General features: G+C 41.0%; 1 long non-coding RNA gene across 4 annotated transcripts in view; it reads right to left on the bottom strand.

Moving 5' to 3' along the window:
- Window positions 1-25,479, bottom strand: part of LOC110598638 (uncharacterized) — a 119,509-nt gene that overhangs the window by 11,121 nt on the left and 82,909 nt on the right. For 3 of the 4 annotated variants that reach the window (XR_013424989.1, XR_013424991.1, XR_002484517.3), the window contains one exon: window positions 20,353-24,117. This is a non-coding gene — a long non-coding RNA (uncharacterized LOC110598638). Of the gene's footprint in view, window positions 1-20,352; window positions 24,118-25,479 lie in introns of those variants that run through there. The other variant, XR_013424990.1, reaches the window with a different exon arrangement.

Raw genomic sequence — 25,479 nt, 5'->3', positions numbered from 1 at the left:
GACAATTTCTGGTGGGAAAGTGCTTACTTCTTTAAAATGGAATTTGTTACATTAATATTGAATTTCATGATTTTCTCATTTTGGAACCAGTGGGCTGAATTTCCTACAGGAATAGTGACTGGTGGAGGAGTTTCGTCTCTGGAATAATTTAAATTCAAGATCAGTCTTATGCAGTTTGGATCTGAGCACTTACACTAGGTGCCAAGGGTACCTGAGCTTCCTCTGTGTTTTGAAGAACATATAGGGATACAGAGGGAGACACCCAGAAGGAGATGAGAGTGAAGAAAGCAGGTCAGAGCTGGCTGCCAACAGACCATGCACTGTTATTCCTTGTGGCCCCAAGTTTTAAATTGACCCCTTTGCTTCATGTCTCTTCCTCCTTTTCTCCCTCTAGGTTTCCCCCACTCACTGAAATGCTGGGTAGTTCTTGACTGGGGAAGCAGCAGCAAGTTGCCCTGATGGGTCTCAGGTCCTCCAGGGCGGGGTCAGCACTCTGGTCACTAAGATAAAGAATCTCATCCTTGCTTTTCAATACCTTTAGATAAAATTAAAGTGGAGAGAAAAAGGTTTCCTGACCACACATGATGGTTAGAGGTTTTGTGAGCACATCTCCTCAGTGAGTTACAGAGATATTGAAAACATTCACAAAATAACCACCTCACCCTGCAGCCAGCATGGAGAAGGCGAAGACCTCTGCACTGGTACAAAGGAAGGCCTCGGCTCAGGTTTCCATTGCAAGGTTCTCCTCTGTCTTGCAGAAATATCTAAACCTGATTGCAAAACTACTTGATAGCAAAATGTCTCTTCCTCTGGTGTATGAAAAACAAGAAAGGTCACCTACTGATTTCAGTAGTGAAACTTTTGCTCATGGAAGGCCAGACGTGTGGTGTGGTGGGCAGCATGCAGACAAGCAGGAAGCCGCATGTCGTAGAATTACTGTCTTTCACGAAGCAGGAGGTGCACGGCCATTTGCCTCGATGGTACACTCTGCCCCAGCAAAATCAATAAGGTCTCCTTGAACATGTGAAGCAAGACCCATGAGGGTGCTGCCTCTTGTCTCGAACTTAAGTGGGCATCTTTATTTAGTTCTTAGAGGGATAGGAGAACAAGAGGCTGAGAGTAACCAATGACAGATACCCAAGCAGAGCATGGTCCCTCCAGTGTACATGAGAATTATCTGGTGCAATGCTCATGCCACCCCCTGGTCCCCATTTTAATTTTGTGGATCCAGGTTGGGGCCAGAGTCTTGGGATTTTGTAACCAAATGCAGATGATTGGGATGGACAACCAGGGTTTCAAACCATTTGCCTGCTGGCCCTAACCTATTGGGCATCTTGCCCAAATCCTTACTCAGAAGCATGATGACCCTTTCAGAGCAACACAAGTGAGTCTCTTTTCACTCACTTGGAACCAGTGACCATGTCCCTCATTTTATGCACAAGCTGTCAAGACAGGAAACAGTGCAGCTCCTAAGGAAGAAGAAGCCTGGGTTGTCAAGAAACCTAAACTCTACTCCTCGTTGGGCTGGTGCACAGCATGGGACATAAATGACGTTCAGCCCAGACTCAGAAAGTCCATGGCCCCCCTACAAGTTACTTAACCTCTCTGTTCTCTGAATCCTCACTGCAACAGAGGGCATTAGGCTCACTAGATAATCTCTGAACTCCTTCTAGCTTTAAATATGTGTGAATATATGGCATTTTATTAGATGCCTCTGATCGCTTCATTCTGTACTAATCTTCTGCCATCTACAAAATAGAAAGGAGGCACACCTTCTATAAGCGATCTGATGTATAAAATTTTAGTTTTTATAAATGCCAAAGTATTTCAAAGTTCTCTATGCAGCTACATTTCATCTTAAATGTATGAGTTCAAGCAAGACAAGTCTGGTCAAGGCTTAACACTGGAAAAAGATTCTGTGAGACCTGGCCCTGCATTAACATGCCCAAGGAAAGCATCTTCTGAGGAAGAGACACGTGGCTGGGGTACATCTTATTTTTCTCTTCAGTCCCTGAGTATGGTATATTAATAATGATTCCTGAAAGAACCTGCTAAGCTCTCCTGATGCAATCCCCTAGAGAAATTGCTAAAGAACATGGACTTCCTTTTGCAAATTGCATGGCTGGGGCTTCCAGGTATACTTGATTCATGTGAAAATCTGACCACACCTGGCATCTGTCACCAGCATGAAAGGGACATGGTAAGGTGGTACCAAAAGTGCTAGGAATTTCAAGTTTGCAAAAGTGAAACTGGCAGTTCACTATCCTGTCTATGCACATGGATATCCTTTTCTGACTAATTTCTTTTGTAGAAGGAGTAATTAGCTTTATTATTAACATCACCTCTATTATTACCTTTAGGCAAATCATTAAAAGCCAGCTCTATCACTTAAACAGTATTTATAATACTTGAACTTTTACTCCCTAGAACTTTCATGATAGAGATACAGAGATATGCGCTCATTTGTATATATGTGTCTGTTTCTCTCTGTGTATGTATAAGTCTCATATATGGTTTTAAATGTAAACACACATGCTCATGGCCATCATCATCATCAATATCAATAGCAGCCATTCATTTTATCCAGCTCTGATTACATTCTCTGCCCTCAAGGAACTTGCAATTTAATAAGAAAGAGAGTAAGAGTGAATAAGAATATTCATCAAAACAGGTAAATAGCCTGGAATGGCCCACACTGGAAGTTCTCAAAGTGTAGTCCCAAGACCTCTGGGAGATTCTGAGTCTCTTGAGGAGTCCAATATAATACTAAGATGTTATTTGTTTGTTTGTTTCACTCTCATTTCTCTGCAGGGAAATTTCCAGAGATAAGTGGTAAGTGATTTGGCAACAGACTGAATTGTAGAAGCCGAAAAGAAATCCAGCTTTCTTTTGTTAAGTCAAAAATTAAAGAGATAGGCCAAAATGTAAAAACATTCCACCGTTATTACTAAGTATTTTGGTTTTGAAATATTTTAGGACCTACAAACTAATTTTCTTCTACTAAGTGAGAATGACTTCTTTATAAACAAGAATAATATTTTCCTAAGAGAGACATCACAGTTTCCATCCCCACGCAAAGTTCTACAAAAGTTTTCAAAGGTTGTGAAGATTCAAAATATTTAAAACTGTATAATTAATTCTATATGAAAATAAATAGCATATTTCTGATTAGTCGCTCTTTCTCCCAAAATAACACACAATCCCACCTCACCCCCAATAAAAAAAAGCCAACATGTGATCTCCCCAAGTGGCCTGGGAAGCTAAAGAGGCTGACCTATGATCTTAGCACTAGACTGGAGGACGCAGGAATGGACACCTTGCTCCTCTCCTGGTAGCTGTTCCCCAAGCCACTATCCTGCTTGGCGTGTTTTATTTATTCTGTGTTTGTTTTGATAATGTAACAGCAACAGCAGCCACAAAAAGAGGGGCAGAGGGTAGTTCAGGCGGACTATAAAGTGGCAAGGATATAGATCTTTGCTCTCAGTAGCTAAATAATAGTGTTGTGAAATTATGAGTTTTCTAAAGCACATCTTAGATACAGAGAACAAGCATGACATATTTAGCAATTAGGGAAAACATTTCCTGCACAGTGTCATTCATTATAGACGTATTCTTATAACCAGTTCATGAAAACACAATTTTGTGAGAGGCAGCGTATCCATAAAGAAACATTAGCTTGTGAAGCTATTTGCATTGTGAGCCCCTCTCCTCGTGTGAGGGAATTTTTAAAATAAATTTCCACAGAGTGCTTACTTTTAAACTTTTACTTAACCACTGCACATATTCTACAAGCAAACATTTGCTATTTTCCAAGCCAAGGTCTCTGAAAGTTTTCAGATTAAAAAACAAAAAGAAATCAAGTTTGCTTCTGGCATCTATCTGTTTTGGTGTGTACACACATACACACATACACAAACACACAAACACATGCAGCAGCAGCAGCAGCAGCAGCAGCAGCAGTAGTAGCAGCAGCAGAGACAGAGAGCAAGTGGAAAGATCCATGGATGGAGAAGCAGAAACCTCAGGAGCCTTATGATTCTGTGTACTAGATTGTAAGACATGAACAAACGCATTTAATTTTCCTGTACCCTGATTTCCCTTTTTTAAAAAAATAATTGGGCTACAGTAAGAATATCTCTGTCTGCCTCAGAAGATCACTGTGATATCCCCAAAAGATGACATGTAGGAAAAATATTTTGTAAGAAGATATGATTTTCATAAAATATTTAAATACCTGGGTTATGCTGTAAGGGCTCAGTTTCAATAAGAGCTATCTTTGTTAAGCAAAATTCAAGTTATGAAACTAAAAGGACAACTTTCCATATGATGTGGAGTTTCCTGTTCTGTGTTTTGCAGGCCATGTCCCAGATGGGCGACTATTTATTACCATATGACCAACCCAAGCTCTGATTGCTGTTATTAGAACAGGAAAATATTGGCAGAGCCCAGATCCCTGTTGTGAAACATAAGGACCATGAAAATCTAAAATGTCATGGGTCATTATCCTTCATTCATGGTTCTAATAGCTAAGGAGGCTAAGGATAACTTCAACAAGATGATTAGAGTTGGAAATAGAAGGTTGAATACTATCCTACTGATGAATCTACCAACTAGACTTCTTTGCTGTGTAAGGAGATCATGTGGAGACCTAGACTTTGATGCAACCACAGGGCAGACCCAAGGTGAGCAGGAAGCAGGTCCTCCACCTAAGGCACCACCCACCCTTTCATGCTGTTGGGCTCAATTCCAGCTGCCTACCTGCCCACTGCTTCTGGCCTAGACCTTCTGTGATGCCCAGGGCCTGAGGTGGGTCCTCTCAGTCTTTGCTTCAGGCTTCCCTTCACTACCAGTCAGTTTCTGATTGTCTCTAAAATTGCTGCTTTCTGAATGTAAGTTTCTTGTGTCTCACATAAGTGACATGCAACTTGATTGATTAACCGAATCTGAAGGTCTCACACTGAAATGACTCCAGGGTCTAAGAAGAAAACATATTTGGTCTAATAGGGTAGAAAGGTCTATTACCTGGAACCATTACATGGGAACAGTGACCTCTGAGCTCTAGCTGGTTGTCACTTTATAGAAATACAGGTCCCAGTGTGGCCAGTAGTTCTTAGGAAGGACTAGAAATCTGGATTTTTATTAAAAATCTGGATTTTACAAATCTTGGCAAGTAAATCAAAGTTATTTTATGAGCTTTTAAACATATATTTGTCTTAAACTCTAAGTGAACAAGATAAAACACAGCAACCAACAGCCTATGTTCAAACAACAGGCAGCCACCCTCCTACCTCTTAATTAATGGGTGCAAAGGGCAGGAGGAGGCTAAAGGAAGACCCTCTACCCGAATCCACACAGAGTCCTTCTTGCCGATAGCTGCTGTATGTGCCTCATGCAGCAACCTGTCTGTGCCCCATTTTTCTGGGTTGTAAAACAAAAGGATCTCTTTAGGGTGAGTATTTCAGACTAGATTACAAGCAAAGCTAACCTGGGCACGGAGAAGGAAAGGTTCTTAGACATTCGGTCCTCATAGTTCCCCATTTCCTGTTCCCACTGGAGTGCCAAAGAAACAAAACTTCAGCTTGTGCTGAAACATCCTTATAAACTTCAGCTGCAGCACATGCCACAGGGTTGCCCCACAGGATGCTGTGTGGCCCCTCCCCCAGGCACTCTGATAGTCTAGAGTCTCAGGGTAAAGGGAGAAGAATGCACACCAGAGGGCAGGAAGTCAACACACAGCCCGGTGCCCAGATGAGGAAGTCATAAGCCATTTGGCAAGTTATTAGCAAAGATAGAAATAAGAGTTCATTAATGCCAGTTAATCCAAAAGACTGTCTCTAATTTAGAGAATCATGGAATATTTATCCTGAAAGGGATTTGGAGGCCATCATCTTACTCTGCCTCGTTTTTCAGATGAAAAATCAATGCCTAGAGTCTTCTAAACCAATAATATCCACACCACCTGCACTGCTTACTTTCCAAGACCAATGCTGTGGAGAAAATATGTAGTCTTGCAGCCCCGGCTCCTCCATGTAAGTATAGACTTTGCTCTATGCTGCATCAATGTCAGGCCAGACATTTCTCAGGAATGGAAAAGGTCAAAAGATATCATCAGTGGTCCATCTATTCTAGTCAATCACTGATTAAAATACCAACACCCAATAATCGTCTCCATTTTGATCAGGAAACTGGTTGAGTGTGACCAATGTGCCCTTGTTACTCAAGAGGTCTCCGGAAAGCTTTGCTCTGCTGTTTGTGACTTTTTGAAAACCAAAAAAAAAAAAAAAAATGACTCAGTTGGATTTGATTTAATTACCTTATAGAAACCACCTTTGAAACCAGTGAGCCCGTGACTTGCAGAGGAGAACTCCACTAGCCTGGGTGGGGGCCAAATGCTTTCCTTAAAGAGAGCCAGTCTGTCCCCAGCCATGGAGAAAGCAAGGTCTAAAGTTCAGAGAGCAGTCCAGGAGCACCGTCTGGCAGTACCACCAGGGATGGGGAAGGAGCCACTTTGCTTATGTAATGGGAAATGAGCTTACAACACAGGGCACCAAGAGCGGCTCTCAGTGAAAGCAACAGCCTGTACCGTGGCTGTCTCCCACGGGAACTGGTTTAACAGTCATGCCCTGCTGTGCTAACACTGAGTTTCACTAGGAGAGCTTTATAGGAAAAAAAAAAAAAAAAAAGTCAGTTCTGAGCCTCCCATTGAGCCAGTGGAGAAATTAGGGCAAACATTTGTCCTTTCCTGCCCCAGTCTAAGGTGAGTCCCTCAGAAGCACTGTGATAGCCTGTCCAGGCCACAGTGGCCCCCTAACTTGTGATGAAATGTAGAGTGAGGGAGAGACTCCAGATTTGGGAGGGATCCATCATTTGGTTTAGATTTGGGGGGTTTTGTTGTTGTTTGTTTGCTTGCTTTTTGGTCAGGATAGGGGTGGTTTCTACCATTTTCAAAAATGTTGGTTTTGACCTTAAATTGTGTCACCCTCCCCCCCCCCTTTTTTTTTTTTGGTACTGTGGGGCATTTACCACTGAGCTATATCCCCAACACTTTTACATTTTTATTTTGAGACAGGGTCCTTTCCCATAGGTTGCTGAGGGTCTCACTAAGTTGTTGCAGCTATCTTCAAACTTGCCACAGGCATATGTCCCCACACCTAGGTTGTTTTTTTTTTTTTTCATTTTTTTAAAAAAAACTACCATAGGACCATATTTTACACTATGGACCATTTCCAGTGTGGCTTCAGCTAGAAACTTTATTAGTTCATTCACGTACCCTCTGTGTCACTTAACAAAATGCCGTTTCCCTGTAGTAAAGAAATGTGCTTTCAGGGGTATACTAAGTCTAACACACGGAGTAGTTATAGTTGCTGCCAATAAGGAATCAACCTATTACCTGTTATCACATGCTCAACAGGAAGGTAGCAACTATTCAGGTCAAGTTTTGCAGAGGGGAAAAAAAAAAATAGTGTGACATGCCCTGTAAAATTCTTCATGTTTTTACAATAGAAGTTCAGGAAGCATTTTCACATAGCAGAAACACAATACCATTCATAATATTAAAAAGCATTTGCTTAACATTAACTAAAGTAAAATATTTGCTTAACATTAAGAAGTGTTTTTATGTAACTAATATAATCCTCACTAGCAGGCTTGTTTTCTAGATGAAGTACCTGAGGCTCAGGAGGGTTAGGTACTTGCTAGTAGCTTCAGTGCTCAAGTTAGAGGCTGGACATGCCCCAAATTCCAGTGCTCCTTCAAACTCATTCCTCTTTCTCTCCAACTTTTCTAAGAAGTCAGCCAGTATTTCTCTGCCTAGTGCTCAACTCTAATGATCACAAAATGTCTTCCTTCATCCCTTTTTCCCAAACCAGATCTTCTCCTGCCCTGAGTTTTGGATGAAATCATAACTTCATGATGATGCACCTTCCTTCTTTACTGCTCTCCACCCAAACCAAGCATTGGTGCCCGTATTTTGTTGCAATGGATATTTGTCGAAGGAAGAGAGGAAGCAAAGAAAGAAGAGAGGGTGGGAGGAAGGGATCTTAGAAAATTCATTTTCTCTGTCCTACAGCAACTAACCAACGGTAAGTGTGGATATATGCATGCTCTGTGTTCTGCTAGGGTACAAGAGAAATGCCCATCAGGGATCTCACCCTGAGGAAAATATAGCAAACAGATAACAAAAATGGATCCATTAGAGAAGACACACTGTCCGAGTAGGGAGTTTAGAAAGAGGTAAAAGCAAGGAGACTTGGGTTTTGAGGAAAGCGGGTGCCAAAGCTGCCGAGGTCCCACTCAGGGGACAGAAGAAAGTGTGCCTATCATGTCTGATACGGGAGAGACTTAGTTCCTTGTGTTTTACGTGCTTTACGTGCAAACTCCAGAAGGTGACACTGGCTACTCCGTGGGCATGAAGTGACTCCATGAGTCATTGCTAAAATGTCAAAAAGGATTTCTTAGTCAGGAAATAGTCTCTGCCTTGATGTTTATAATCAACAACTAAGACAAACAGAAGTCTAAAGAGCAAAAAAGCCAGCACAGAGACAGTCCCCCTGAGACGCAGGCACATGCCCCATTTACTGTAAATGCCATTGACTGCATCAGACCTTCCATGACCATGGTGAAGTGTACAACCTTTTGACTGACACCCCCAATCTTTGCTCAGCATCTTACTAAAGGGCATTGACCTACATGAACCCAAAACACAATGAACACACAAACTATCTTTTTTTTTTTAAAGGATTTCTTCACAGACAGGATTCAATTTGACAAATTCCTGCATTTTTAAAAAAATTATAGGTGGATACAATATCTCTGTTTTTATGTGGTGCTGAGGATCGAACCCAGTGCCTCACACATGCTAGGCGATTGCTCTACCTCTGAGCCACAACCCCAGCCCCACAAAATAGCTTTTAAAAAAAATAATTTGCAAAGCGGATCTTTCACTTCCAGATAAAAAATGTTGCAAAAATTCAGATTTAAGACAACCTCTATAATTATCATTAGGCAGACTATAGCATTCGTAGCTTAAAACTTACAATGGCATTCATTGGAGGAAAGGTGATTTTTATGATTTGGGTGAAAATAGTTTGAAAAAATAGAGGTTAATCTCTTTATTTAACCAACTTGTAATCTTGAGTAAATCACTTAGTGTTTTTGGTCAATTTTCTTTTTTTAATTTTTTTTACCTCAATGTGTAGTATTTTTAAATTTTTTAAATATTTTTATTTTTTTACATCACAGTATATTTTGAAATATTAAACATACATATAATAGGTAGACCTTGTTCCAATTAGGATACCATTATTGTGGTTGTACATGATGTAGATTTACATTGGTCGTGTGTTTATATATGAGGATAGGAAAGATATGTGCTATTATCCTACACCTCGGTTTATACTCAAAGGACTTAAAATCATCATACTACAGTGTTGCAGCCACTTCAATGTTTATAGAAGCTTAATTCACAATATCCAAGCTATGAAACCAATGAAGGTACCCTACAATAGATGAATGGATAAAAAAAATGTGATACACACACACACACACACACACACACACTGGAATATTACTCAGCCTTAAAGAAGAATGAAATTATGGCATTTTCCAGTAAATGGATGGAACTGGAGAATATTATACTAAGTGAAATAAGCCATTCCCCCCCAAAACAAAGACAGAATATTGTCTCTGATATGTGTATGCTAATCCACAAGAAGGAAAGGGAAGATTAGAAGTTCATTGAACTAGTCAAAGGGAAAGGGAAGAGAGAGGAATGGAAACAGGAAAGACAGTAGAATAGCCTCAATTTTTTTAAGAGTATTATACATGAGTAAAGGGAGGAATGCTCTCCATGCTTCTTTTATAACCCTGAGATTTAGTAAATCTAACCTGTGTGTATCCCTGAAGTATGAAACACCAGTAAAAGACATGCAGTCTACTTTTGAGGAACATTTTGGTCCTTGATATTTTGAATGATCAGTAAATTAACATCATCTTGCTCCTTAGAACGCACTCAAATAGAAGGCCATTATCTGTCTCCCTGTAACTGAGAACAACCAAAATACCTAGAGATTTGGAGATGCTACCAGCAGGTTGTTTTAGTAGTGTTTGTTTTCCCAAAGTATTATCAAGTCCTTTTTGCTCTAAAAAAGAAAAAATTCATCAAATAATTCTACAACTAGAAGAGAGAGAGAGAGATCGATCATCCTTGAACTAAAAGACAAGATTCCAAGTTCACTGACCACTTGGGTGACCTTTGTCTCTCCACACTCAAGGACTCACAAGTTTGGCTCTCTTAAAAAGGGGATGGGGGAAGGAGAATGTTTTCTGTATTTAGCTCACAGGTTTGCCTGAGGGAGACAGGAGATGGTGTAAAAGTGCTTCATAAAACTTAATGTGTTCTACAAATGAAAGGAATCATATTTTTTATTGCAAACCATTGTTCATGTGATTGGAGGAAGCTGGATCTATAAGCTCAAGTAATGGCCTAAACATGTGTTATAAACTTAAGTCAAGAAGGTACTGCCTTTAGCAAAGGAAGCATTATTTTTATTATTATCATTATTGAGAAGACAAAGAGAGTTCAGGGTGAACAATCTAAAGGGAACTCATCGGAGAGAGCTCCACCCTCTGAAGGTTATTAAACCTTGTGACAACACAGGTAACCAGGCGACTGGAGTACCTCCTATTTTGAAGCAAGGTGAGTGATAGTGGCATAACTCACCCTTTCCTTAGTATCGGGTGCAACTGCCACCAAGAACAACACCCGTGCCCACATGATAACTGTACCAATGTGGGTCAGGATCTCACTTCCTCGTGATGAGCAATCCCAGCACAGAGACTGGAAGGCTATGGTGAAGTTTCCACATTCAACAGCTCTTGGCTCTTCCAGGACAGATAGAAACGTCTATATCAGAAAGAATTACCTGCCTTGCCTAAGTTGCCATAGTCATGATATGCAGTGTGAAGAGCCATCCGTCAAACACATTGACAGGGCTGGGTTCCTTTGGACTCTCTGCACATATCACAGGGCAGAACTTTTCCTAAAAATCCTGAAGTTCAGATGTTTACAATTATAGGCAATGAGGCTCAAAGAGCCAGCCTCATGGATCACTTGTGTTTTATTTTTGGTTTTGTTTTCATTAGATGCAACACAGAGCTAAGCCTTGAGCCTTCCAGGGAGTTGCACAACCTCAGCTTTTAGAGATTGTGTTTCATGGTCACGGAAAAAAAAAATAATTGGATTTAATAGGTTTTCACAATCATATTATCTACTTAACCTTCCAAGATCATTACTCATTTAATTGCAACCCCCAAGGAAAGATCATATATAGGGTAGGGGCTACACTAGACAGTCACGGCGATAAGGAAAACAGATTTTTCACAAATGATGTAAAATCTCATATGTAACAGCAAAATTCACTTAAAATGTTCCAAGTTAAACTGCTTGGATTTGAAATAATTGTGCCCGTTGACAATTGTTCCTGTTACAAAATGAATTCTTGCATGTTATATATGATGTTTATGCATCTATACATAAATACATATTTGCATGTGGTATTCCTGTGCCTGTGTATAAACAGATTATATAGGTCAAAAGTGACAAAGTACAAGCCACAAGTCTTGGGTGATGGACTTTTGCTGTTATTCTGTTGTATCTTTGTTGCAAATACTCTCAGAGAAGATAACTACAACTAGGGATTTCAAGGTCATTAGAACGTTGTACCCCCCTACACTCACACATGTGCGGGAGCACACAGAAAGTATCACATATATGGGGTAAGGGTGCTTTGGTCCTACAGGGAGTGAATTCTTTGCTTAGCTCTTACAGTTCCACAACAGGTCATTCAGGTTGTCAGAAGCTTTAATTAGCTGTTCTACAAATTAGAGCATTCTCCAAGCTCCAAAAGATGTTTTCCATCTTGACACTGTCTAAAGGAAAATCTTAAACGAAAGACTTACTCTCAATCTGGATCTTATTCTCATTTATTTGTATGGGATTAAAGCAAAACAAAAGCACTTTTTTTTTTTTACTCTCTATACAGAGTACTATAATTGGATTCCTTGTTCCTTTTCCAACTCAAGGCACTTGGATCCATGATTCTTCTGCCAAGTTTTTTTCTTCAAGCTGCAATGTCCTTGTTTGTGTTCGCTCCCAGTGTTCCAGGTTACTCTGTCAACCCAAGCTCAAACTGTCCCACATCCTCCCACAGAAGTCTTATTTTCAAAACACCACCCTAGGAAGACGAAAGCCAAGTGGTGGGTGACAGCAGAGCTTCCAGTTGAACAGGAAGCTGGCTGAGGAAAGACAAGCACACCAAGCTGTAGTGAACACACAGCCTCTGCCGGCTCCCAACAGTCCCAAGAACCAGAGCTGAGCAGGTCTCTCCCCACCCAGGCCGGGCAGCTTTCCCAGAGTCCACCCAGAGTCTGACAAGCAAAGAGGGTCACAGTCTTTAGGTCCCTCTGCAGTGACTTTCTGGAGTAGATCAATAAAGGAAAGAAAAAAAATATCTGCTCCTTGGTAAACTAGTTTATAAATCACTCTGTAAGTTGTAGTAGAACAAAGGAAAAGTATATACTTCTGATCAGCCACTTGTTTCAGAGGTGTATGGAAAGGAAGGAGACCATATTGTCATCAAATTAAAACCTTATTTATTTGGTAAAATATTAAAAAAATTTACACTAGCTGACCTTAATGAGCTGCCCAACCCAAATATGATTTGATTAAATTACTATTCTAACCTTCAAAAGGGTGTTTTTAGTGAAAAGACTTCTTTTTTTGGAGGGGGCGAGGGGGTACCAGGGATTTAACTCAGAGGCATTCGACCACTCAGCCCCATCCCAGCCCTATTCCGTACTTTATTTAGAGACAGGGTCTCGCTGAGTCGCTTAACTTTTGCTGAGGCTGGCTTTGAATTCAAGATCCTCCTGCCTCAGCTTGCTGAGCCACTGGGATTACTCATGTGCACCATCGTGCCTGGCTGGAAAGACTTCTTCATAAATGCATAATAAGATTGGTATTTGGCTACTTGGTTCATACAAATGAAAGAACACACTAAAAATAAAATTCTGTACACCTCACATCAATGGTCACTCTAAAGGTACAGGACAGACACATTCCATTCCAATCATCATCTCTTCCCTACCCCACTCTATTCTTTCCACCTCCACAATACTGGCATGGCTCTCTTTCTTTTGTCTCTTTTTCACACGGCACACCTACTGTTGTTCTTAGTGTGCCTCCCAGAGCATTATTCCAAGTATCATTTGTGATCCTAAGCTTGTGTATTATCTGGGCAGCAGAATCCCAACAGGCACTGACCTCATCAGAACTATCTGTTCCAGGAGATAACGCCATCTGAGGTTGGTAGGCCTGTGCTTTAGAGGCTCAGAACCTCAGAGTCTTCCAGACCCATTCCATCCCTCCAGGAAGAGGACACTCCCCCGTCTCTGTATTCTCTACCCTTATTCTGATCCACATGAAATGTTCTGGGACCATTTACTTTCTACTCCTCTAGCAAGCACCTAAGCAGGATGGAAAATGATTTTAATAATGTTGGCATTCATTTAAAAAAAATATATTGAGGACCTACTCTGTAAAGCAATGTGCTAGGTACTGAGGCTACAGAGATGAAAAGACAGGTAGACCAAAGGTGGGTGTTAACAATAGTCATTAAGGTCATCCTGGTTCCTTTGTTCTGACTCCATGATCATTATTAAGCTCTTAGTTTTATATGGGCTTTAAAACAGTTTGGCATCCTGATCTCATTTGATCTTTATGACAATCTTGTTGGATAAGGATTGTTCATGTTGTAGATGAAGAAACTGAAGTTTAGAGGCACTAAGTGATTTAACCCCAAGTCACAGAGCTAGTAAATGGTCGACTCCAAGAATCAAATTGAAAACTTGGCTATCAATTCACTGCTTGCTCCAAGATGCTTGCCCAGCATTTTGTGGATCAAAGTGAGAAGTATTTTTCCAAGAAATCCTCTGGTAGTAACACAACAACAAACAATTCTTGAACACCTACCATATGCAAAACCTGCCCTGGCCTCTGGGAAGAAGATGTAGCAATACAAACATGAATGCAATATTGTCCCTACTCAAAGGAGTTTAGTGAAAGGAAGGAACAAACAATCAAAAAAACCCAGTGGATGTGAACAATTAATTTAAGGATGTTAATGAATTGAAGGAAAGGTGAGGAGAAAAGTGTCATGTGGGAGACGAAATTTAAAGAATCCAGATTGAACTTTGGGATTATATTGGGGAGCTATTGTTGTATCCTATCTAATTTCTCTCAGGCCAGGAAGCAGAAAACATGATTTTCCATACAGACTTTCCTACAGGACATAAAGAAAGTCTGATCTTCTGACAATCATCTCCTAGATTAATAAGTTGGAAGATTGTCTTATCTTCACAAGATACAAAAAAAAATGTCTCTTAGAATTGGATAACTGTATGAAACTCAAGAAACTGAAAACTTTCAGAAAAGTAATAATGAAGTGTTTTAGCTTACAAAGTTAGAAAGCTGACCTTGGGCCATTATGATCATCTGTAAAATTTTAATGAAATGGGTACCTCACCTTTCTTCTTGGCATTTATTCTTGACTTCACAGTGCAAAGCAGGACAAACTGAGTTCACCACCATTTCTACTGGGGTTCAGGAAAATTCAACAAGAGTTGAAATTGGCCATCGGGGAAGGATAAGAAATTGTCACTCGCAGCTGACAGCATCAGTTCTTACAATAAAAGAGGCTCTGGACCAAATCAAGCATTCCTGAACACAGTAACATCAGGATAGCTGTTGTGCAAGAAGGAGGGTCAAAGGCTATCTCCCTATTATGGGACTCAAGCGGGCTGCCTCTGCAGACAACCAGTGCTTTCTTCATGTAGGGGTACTGTCTGTGAACACTAGGCCACACTGTCCTGTTCACTGCTTGAAAGGCCCCAAATGAATTGGAGCAACCCACTCACCCCATTCCTTGCTCAAAATTCACCCTAACCCCTCCAGTTGCCAAAACCAGATGAAGAGGAGCCTCCATTAGTAGATGGCACATTCTGAAGGCAATGGAGTGACAAAGTACCTGGAGACAGGCGCTCCACTTCCTGAAGAGGAGATGGAACAGGCACCCTGGGAGGCTGAGAGTGAACAGTGGGAGAAGAAAGGGGAGAGGTGAAGGAGTGGAAGAGAGGCACCCTTGAGTAGTGGAAGGATCAGGAACTATGCTACCCTGCTCTGTGAAATGTACTCAGTTGTCGAGTAAAGAACCATGCGTGCCTGCTTCTCTGTCCAGAGACCTAAAAAGGAGTCAACTCTCTCTGGGGATTATCAGAAGAATCATCACTGGTTTTTAACAGCTTGTAATAGTTTTTTGGTTTGTTTTTAAGATACCTAGAATTCATTTAACATATTTAAATTTTTTTAGCTTAAATTAACCATAGATACTTTCTGTTGCTTGCAACCAAAGGATTCTAGCTCTTCTCTGATCTTTCCAACACTGCACTTCTAAACCTACCTAGACCAACATCTACATTCTCCCTACCCTCTTATTACAGTGAAAGAAGCATCCCTTCTCCTGTCAAAAGACAATTCCTTCATGGACTCCAGACCCTGCCTCCTTCCACACTTTCAGGGGCTCCTTCCTTGGACTGTCTTCTCCTCTCTCCACATCAGTCTCTCCCCGCCTGCTAGAGCATCCATTTAAGTCTATCACACTCTACCATCAAGCACCTTAAATGATCCTCATCTGATCCTACACTCCCTACAATCACCAATCCCCTCTATTTCATTTCACTGCTACTTTTCCTCAGAGAGTGTTCTGGACATACTGTTTCCATTTCCTCCTTTCCCAGTTCTCTTAACTTCCTCCTGTCTGACTTCTATTCCCCACCACTGACACCGACCGGAACTTCTCTTGTCAGGTTATTTGCAACCTCCATTTGATGTTCTGTTCTCATCTTACATGGATTTTTTTTTATAATATCAACTTTCCTGGTCACACTCTCCCTCTTGAAGGCCCTTCTCAACTCATCCACAGGCTGCTCTTGCTAAGAACAGCAGCTGTGTTATGAAACCTATGGAGCTAGCTGGCCCAAGGGAGGAAGGGTGGAAGTTTTCTTAGTAACTGAGGTGTTTTGTTCCCCTTAATCAACTCTTTCCTAGATATCGCACCATCTAGAATAAAATCCACGCCCTTTGAAACACCTTCAAGGAAAACCCCAAATAAACTGGTCCCACCTATATTCCAACATCAGAAGTATTTTCTAGGCTTAACCAATGTCCTTCATTTTCATTTTGAAACAAGAACTTCTTGACAGCTATTTTCTTTTGTTTTGCTTTTTAAACCATATAGTCACTGACCTACTTAAAATGGGGAAAGGGACCAAAATCTTATTAGCTATTGAATCAAATAAACATTTATATACCAAAATCTCTCACCACCAATGAGATTTCACAGAAAAGCAGACCTTGCCCATACTGGTTGCTCAATAGTCCCTCAAGCAAACAAAACCATAAATACCGTCTGATTACTTAGTACCCAATTATATTGGTCCTGCCAATGCAACTGGCATCTTTTATTTTATTTTTTTAATCATTTCACTGTCCGGTCACTTCAATTAAAGACAACATGACATCCTGCCTTATAATCAGACAGAAGAAACCTCAAAAATCCAGTGTTATAACTACATAAACCAAAATGAGGTTTAAGCCAGAGTTTGAACTTGTTATCTACCTAAGAAATTTGATATTTCTGATATTTCATATTTGACTGAAACTAAAGACAAAAGTTAGCATAACCCAGCATTACACCAGGTTTCTCTGCCTATTCCCCATACTGTGAATTTTTGAGATTTGTCTGCATCCTGAAAGTATACGCCTCTACTTTGTTTCATATTTTCATCTAATACCATTACTCCCAGGAAAAGATGTTCACAGTTGTGATCACATCGACACAAGGACTGCTCTACCACTTCAGTCTGGGTTGTTTTCATGTATAGCGTACATCATGTCCTTTTGCAAAATCTGTAAACACAACAGCAAACATTGCTATGTTTGACTCGGTCTGTCTGTTTGAAGATACCCATGTTCTCATTAGACCAAGAGAAGAGTGGTTTCCTACAAGGTCAATAGGTGGACCAAGGGTCATGGTCTTCAATAGAATTAAAAGATCTAGCTTTTCCTGCGTTTGCCTCTGGTTTATACTGGTCCATGATGGGGATTAAGAAGCATGACCTTTTTTGGATGGACATCACTTGACAAAGCTATCCAGGGGGTTCATCTAGCCAAATATTCATCTGGATTTTATCAACTGGTGTGGTTAGGAAAATAAAAGTGATTTCAAAAACAAAATACAAAGTCACACACCAACTCCCTTTTAAATAAAAATAGATTTTAAAAAAAACTCAATGACATTTTTTTAAGCCACTTTTTTTCTTTTTAAGTTAATTTGCTTGGTTATTTTATCTTCTTCCAACATCTTCTTCCCCAACATCTGGCATAACTGAATTGAAAGAGCCTTTTTTTGGTTCCTTTTTCTAAAGAAAGTACATGGGGATGTGACAGTCCTAGTATAATCCAAGACAAGACATCAGGCCCACTATATCACTGGCATGGTTGCATTATGAAAATTTACCTTTGAGTCACTTGAACTTGGGCTTCAGTGATTGGCTGAGCCATGGAGGTCACAAAGTGAATAAGGAACACCTAAATATAGTCACTCAGAAAATGAATCAAGAGGAATTTGGTAAAAATTCCTAGGAGTTCAACAATTATTTCAGCACTCTAAAATTTGTTAGAGAATACCAGCCAGCCCCTTCTTCAGATGGCTTATAACCCAGAAGGGGAAACATGATCAATATCAAATATCAATATCTTTGTGTCCTTCACCAGGTCAAATATTAATTCTCTGTTCTTCGAATTTACCACTATTGAGCCTGAAAATAAGCAGAGCTTTAAAATCAGCACATGTTCCCAGATAGATGCAAGGATCTGGTTCCTGGCTTACTATTCTATTTGCAGCAGTTAGCAGCACTTATAATTTTCTAATTCCTTCCTAGTTCTTTATCCTTTCTATTATTTGCATATTGTTTTTCCTTCTCAACTTAGTGGGTAGGAGGAAGGTGGGAATGTGAGGACTCCCTTTGATTGAGAAGTCATTGTATCCACTCTCAAGTAGAATTTAACCTAGCATTCAGCACATTTTTTAAAAAAAGCAACTGTTTCTTTTAAAATGTGAAAGAAGTGTAAGGAACAGAAAGGAGGCCTCAAAAAACTGGATGCCGGGAGTGGTGGGGAAATGCTGTGCTTCTGGAAAATTTACCAATCGAGAATATGAGATCAGATTTGGAGGATGAGAAGCTGGAAGTTGGCCCGGAAGGGACCATAATGACCTAGTCCTGCAACGAGAACTCACTTTAGAAAATGGAAAGGAGGCCAGGGGCATGGTACACATCTGTAATCCCAGCAGCCTGGGAGGCTGAGGCAGGAGGATTGTGAGTTCAAAGCCAGCCTCAGCAATTTAACAAGCCCTGAGTAACTTGGTGAGACCCTGTCTCTAAATGAAATGTAAACAATGGCTGGGGATGTGGCTCAGTGGTTAAGTTCCCTGGTAGGGAAAAAAGAGAGGTATTAGGGAAAAAAAGCAGTGGAACTTGACAATTATCAGTTCTGCCGGGAAAAGGCTGTGGAGTGAACAAGGATAGAGACCAGAGACACCTTAAAAACTGCCAAGTTTTGAGCAGGAATGACCGTGAGACTAGGATGCGGGAGCATGAACAAGGAACTGGGAAGGGGAACTGGTTTTGTGGGGGAGATGATGAGCTCAGTTAGACATTGTTGAGTTTGAGACACTGAGGAGACTTTCAAGTGAAAATGACCAGTGGGCAGTCACAGAGATGGGAATAAACCTTGAGCAAGGGACAGGACGTGAGCTGTAAATCTGAGTCATCGGCCGCACATGTTTGCAGCCATGAGAACAGGGACAATCTTCTACACATTGTGGCGCCCAGAAAGAAAAGTGGATCACTAAGGACTGAACCCTGGTTAAGAGGGGGAGGGAGGAAGCAATCAAGAGACACGTGGGAAGCATCAGAAGAACTGGAGAGCTAGCGGAAAACAAGGGGGTGACAATGCCAGAGATAGAAAGAACGAGGAATTTCCAAGAATAAGAGTGGGAAAAGTTAAAGAGAGTCACAGAAGGGACAGCAAGGATGAAACCAAAAGGACATCGGAGGTTGCAGTGGCAATGGATGACTTCTAATCTGGGTAAAGAGCCAATCTGGGTAAAGAGGTTAAAGAGGAGGAGATGGAGATTTGATTTCAAGGCGTTAAGGAGGGATTAGATAGAGAGGAAACACTATGCGAACCATATATTCAAAAAACTTACCGGAGAAAAGAAACAGAATGGCTAAAGGACAAAAGCATACATTTATATGTGTGGGGAATTCTTTAGAAAATATTTTATCATGTTTGTTAAAGGAGGTGTTGAATTCATACATCTCTTGCTGATGTGGCAAGTAGAAGTTCAGACATACTCATTATCCATGAAGTGGAGTTTAATACTACACACACACACACACACAAACTTTTTAAACATTCACAGACCTCTTCCCATGCCACGAAGACTGCATTCCTCAGAATTTGGGCTTCAAGATAAAATCAAAGTGATGCTTTCCTCAAACAGGCCATCTGGACTTCTAAGGACATCAAGGCAGGGTAGCCCAGAGCTGCCTGCCCCTGGCAAGCATGCTCTTGCGTGGGCATTTCATCTCAGCCTTTTGCCTGAGTGTTCTTCATCCACCTTTTGTGTTAAAAGAACTTTGTGTTCAGTGTGCATGGTCATTCCCTAACTGGTCTTGCCATATTAGGGGCTTTTAACAAAATGACTAATTCCATCATTCTTGCATGGTCAGTCCTACCACGGTTTCAACATAGTCCTGGAGAAGATGGAGAAACCCAAAGAACAAACTGTTAAGCCTGTGCCAAGAAACAGCAAGAACACTCTGACCAAGGTCTGCATGTTTCATAGGATCATCCGTATGCCTAAAGACCATCAGCCTCCTGTTTCCCTGCCCTTACCAAGTCCCCAAATGTAAACACCCTATGTCTTTCCAAGGTTAAGGAAAATGTGGCTTGCTAACTAGGACACATATGTGCTGTGTATGTCTTTAATATCATTTCAAACCTGGCACCCATAATGTTGCTCAACACTAAGCCAAATATAGATTTGGATATAGAAGATCGACTTACCTTAGTTTGTAAAATAAAAAATATTTTCCCTAAACACAAGAATAGTAAAAACAGATACCTTCAGATAAAGAAATAGAAAGTACCCATAATTTTTATTTCAGAAGGTAAAACACAAACTATTTATTAAATTCTAATTATACACAGAAAGTTACATAAATTATAAGTTTAGAGCTTAGTGAATTTTCAAAAATGAGCACCCCACATGGACCAAAACCCAGATTAAGAAATAAAATATAAAGCCCCTTTTTGAAGCTTCTTCCATGACCCTTCTCCATGGCTACCTCTTAACAAAGCAGTCATTTGCTGACTTCTAAAACCAGGTACTGGTTTTGCCTGTTTTTCAGATTTATAGAAATAAAATTTTAATGTATATATATTCTTTTGTGCCTGGCTTATTTCTCTCAACATCCTGTTAGTGGGATTCAGATTCACCTACGTTGCAATTTGTCATAATTTGTTTGTTGTATAAATACAGTGCATTTTCTTTACCTAGTCCTCTGTCGACAGAGATTTGAGTTGTTTCCAGCTCTCTGTTGATGGACACTTGAGTCACTTCCAGCTTGGGGGCTATTGCAAATAGTGCTGCTGGGAATGTTCTAGAACCTGTCTGGTGCACATGCATTCATTTCTCTTGGGTGTAAATGTAGGAGTGCCATGCTGGGCAATAGGACTTGCATATATTCAACTTCAGGATAGAGTGCCCAACAGTCTTGTAAGGTGTCCTAATGACTTAGCCTCCCACCAGCATGTACTCAACTTGCAATTGTTCCTTGTCCTCAGCAGGACTTGGTATTGTGGTGTTTTGGGGTTTTTTGTTTGTTTGGATTTTGCTCTTCTGATGGCTGCGGCATTTTTTAAAACTCTCTGCAGAGACCACAATATGGGGAATAACAGCATGGCCATTCTTGGTTTTCAGTGAACATTACTAATATTGAGAGCTTCTCATTTTAAGAATTTACAATTGTAAAAATTATCTGTTCTAATATCTTAAACTTACCTTGAATTACATCAAAGGGGACTTTATTATATCTTTAGTTTAAAAGTCATATGGTTTGTAGGATTAAACGAAGTTGTAGAGTCCCTCAACTGTACTTCCAGATGTATTACAGCTTAAACAAAGATAAGAGAAGGAAGAGACGAGGGAAGACAGGAAGAAAGGAGGGAGGAAAGAGAGAGGATGGGATGGGAAAAGAGAGAGGGCAGGCAGCCATTGTGGATTCTCACTAGCCAAAGTGATCTCACAAACATGACTGTTTTCAACAACAAAAAGGGGACAAGTTCTGCAGGAAAATCTTTGATTGACTTTAATTTCCTTGCAAGTATATTATTCTTTGGAGATTACCATGTCATTAATTAATTACGTGCACACATGCACATAACATATGTAATTATATACTTGTAAAACAAAGTATAGGTATGAAATGAATAAAGCAAAACACCAACATCTAAGAGAATAACCCTGAGTATCTCTCCAATATGTTGAATATTGCTTGGTTTGGGTGATGGCTGCTGGGAATGCCCCTGAAATGCCTATAATCTTCACAGTCATCACTTGAATTAACTATGTACAACTCCTCAAAAAGTCCCAAAGTTTTGGAGAAAAGACAAAGGGAAAAGGAACACATCTCCACTTACCTAGTCCTTTGCCAGACTCTACACTCAGAATAGACCCCTGCTTAGAAGCCAGTTCCAAAGCCAACCCCCTTGGTGACTTCGCTTTGTTTCCTCAAACTCCAAACATACAGAGAAAATCCTGATCCAGAAACAAATATGGATCCTCTTTAATCCTCCCAGTCTACGCTGCTTTCAGCCCTATCACAATGACTTCGTTGTCCACCTAGTGACAGAGCTTTGGTGTACCTGTAAATTCCCCTAAGCAGCCTATGGGATGTGGAAGGGGAAAGCCAGATCTGCTCATATTTTCCTTATCCACAGTCATGAGCATTTTTCAGGCACAGAACCATGCTTGAAAAAACTTACCAAAGTGAACTGACCCTCAGGCCAAACTAGTTATACTGAGAATGATGTGTTGCCTACAATATAGAGAAAGCATTTGGGATATTTCCAGTCTTTCAACACACACACACACACACACACACACACACACACACACACACACACACCAGTCTCCTTCTCTTACAAAGTATTCATAAACACTGAAAAATTCATTCTCCTTTCACTGACTCATCACAACCTGACTAGCTTCACCCCATCAGAAATAACAGCACGACTAAAAGTCGAGGGTTGGGAAAGGCTAAAACCGCAGATGGAACCGAGAATTCTACTCTTATCTGCCGCTATCCAGCTGTGTGGCCTTGCCTTTTGGGTCTCTTCTCATGCAGTAGGAGGCCTCTTAGTTTCCTTCAGTGATATTACAAAGGTGCACATCTCCATCGTTTCTCAGAAGGAGGGAGCTTCCATCGCTCTTTTCCTAATTTCCAGCAGGACACCATCAAAGCCAGAGCAAGATCTGATTTTCCATTTGCTCTGCAGACTGCAACTAGGTTACATCCCAGATCCGTTTATTAAATAAGAGCTTGGTGGGAGCACTTCCTGTCTGTTTTGGCAACAAGGCATTTGGAAATGAGAACTCAACAACTAAGCTTTCAGCCATCAACTCTCACTGTCCCTTGCTAATCAGAGCTGCTTTGATCACTGGAAAAGGAAAAGGAGACCTTCAAACTCAAGCAAGATAAAACCCAGCACCGAAGAAACCAAGCAGGTAGAGCATGATAAAGAGCTCAGCAATTCTTCCCCTTTTGGGATCTGAAGGATCATAATTTCCTAAATGACTTTTTGCCAGATTGTTACACACGAGAGCAGCTGAGGTCTTGGATTTCTCCTAATCCTAAACCAGTTGGATCTTTAGGAGTCTAAGGAGATTTTCTCCTCCGAACTGTCTGATCCACAATGAAGTCTGTAACAGCCCCATGTGTGAGCCTGTTTGCCTTTTCCCCAAAGCTAGGATAAGAGTTCACTCTGGGCTAGCAAGAGACATGTACTGAAGTTATTATTGTTTTCAGTGCAAAGTAGAAACCTGGATGCAGAGACTGATTAAATGTTGACTGAATGAAAAAATCAGTGAAGCTGGTACCATTCCAAAAAGCATCAATTTAAAGGTGAGCCTAGATATTTTAGCAAGATTTCAGGAGGAAATTTCAACGTATTCCAACGTATTCTTCTTTTGGAAGAACCAAGGAAAAAAAATTAATTCTGGATTCTAAGATTAGGATTGAGACTCTGATCAGAACATGTTGCTTGCTCTCCCCGCCTCACCACCTCCCCCAACCCCAGGCTGAACACTGCCAAACACCAGATGTTCAAACTGTTGGTGTTCTCTGCAAAATCTGTCCATTGCACTTGGGTGGTGGTTGGTGCTGCTGCTTTCCGACACGCCACAATACCGTTTGGTGGTGATGGTGGTGGTGGTTTTGATGTTAAAATTTGGGTCCAGCTGAAGCTGTGTTCAGAGAGTGGAAGTACATGTCTGGCCACAGAGCTGAAGGAGGTGGGGAGGGTGACTTTCTCTGTAGTTGTGTGTCCTAGATTTTCTGAAATGATTACATTCTGAGGACTCAGAGGCAGCTCACACTTTCAAGTCTGAATGCTGACTCATGTCCTCCCCTCCAGGGCAACGGAAAGGAAGGGTGGAGTTGGAGGCGCTGGGGTTGAGGAACAGGGTAGGAGCTGGCAGAGGGTTGGCCAGGAGCAGAGAGGGAGTGAGGACACCAATAAGTTTCCTTTACCAAATACAGGCCTTCCGATTTTCTCCAAGACCCATGGAGCTTGATGGAGGAGTCTGCAAAAACTGGCCCGTGGCACTTATTTATTCTTTTCAGCCCACTCCTTTTCTTGTTTTCCTTTGAGACCTACATAGTTAATAAAAGGAAAGGGAAAACATCAAGGGGTTATTTCTGTCTTGTTTGCAAGGACGGGTGAAATGAGTCAAATAAATTGACGGGGGTGGGAAAAATCCCCCCTATCTAAGGATGATCCAGATGGGAATCTTTGCGGAGACTTCAAAGTGTCATTTCCTCCAGCAATGTTCAAGGTTCAGAAAAGTCTGGCCGGAGTTCATTCAACTGGTCATCCACAGGGATTGGAGTACCTTCATCTTTTAAGTAGTCAGCAGTTAAACAGTGTCATGGATCTGACAGTTGAAAGGAAGTGCACTCACTCTTTCTTAGACTCGGGTGCCCCAAAGGTTCCATGAGGAACATCACTGGTGATGAGCCTAGAAACTAACTTACCTCCAGCCACCCTGGACAAGGGCAGAAGCCAGCATTCATGTGTCTTCCACACAACTAACAGTTAATAATTTTTGGTGATATTCTTGACCGAATAATCCTTTTGTGACCACTGATTCATCTGTTCAATACATATTTCTTCTATGCTTTACTAGGTGTCATGCACCTTGATAGGAACTGAGTACCTGGAGCTAATGTCTATTCAGAAGTCTAAGATCAAGATTCATACACATCCACACACAGATGTATTTAAATCATACCATTTGGAAATGAGCAGGATATAGTGATAGGAGGGTGTCCGGCAGGCAAGTAGAGAAGAAATGTTTCCTGCTACTGCCTGCGGTAGATGACTAAGGCAGAGTCTCTCATCTTTACATCCCATGCCCAGCCCAGGGACAAATGTCCCACACTCTGTGTGGTCCTAAGTATTATCCCTACTCACTACAGGTCCTCTCAGGGCTGACATTTGATTGGAGCCCTGACTGCACCAGTTGTTTCGTTGCTACTGCTTGGTGACTTTGTAATGCCAGACCTCTACCCACTGGCTGGTCTGTCCCCAGGACTTCCCCACGATTCAGCAACAAAAGAGGTTTATGCTGGAGGCTTTAGGCACTCTCACTAGTTCCCAATTCGGATCTGTGAGAGCTAGGTTTGTCCCAACCATTACATATTTCTAGGAATGGTCCCTGCTCTTAAAATAGGGGTGGGGATAAGGTATATGTATGCATCAGGGGAGAGAAAGTACATGCTCAACTGGCTTAGAAACAGCAACCACCTTAGGAAAAAGAGCTAAGACTTTTACAGTAGTCTCCCTCTATCAGTTTCATTATGATCATCAAATAGTATCTAAAGTGTCTCCTCCATTGCAAGTCCCAGAATAGAATGGCAGAAACTGAATAGATATAATTTACACATTTTAATGTTACATACCTAAGGTGTATAAAAAGGTAGACGATCTGCCAAAACTGGCATTGATGTGAGGAG

The sequence above is a fragment of the Ictidomys tridecemlineatus genome, chromosome 8, assembly GCF_052094955.1.
Source record: "Ictidomys tridecemlineatus isolate mIctTri1 chromosome 8, mIctTri1.hap1, whole genome shotgun sequence".
Classification (NCBI taxonomy): Eukaryota; Metazoa; Chordata; class Mammalia; order Rodentia; family Sciuridae; genus Ictidomys; species Ictidomys tridecemlineatus.
This window is presented reverse-complemented; position numbering and strand designations above follow the sequence as displayed.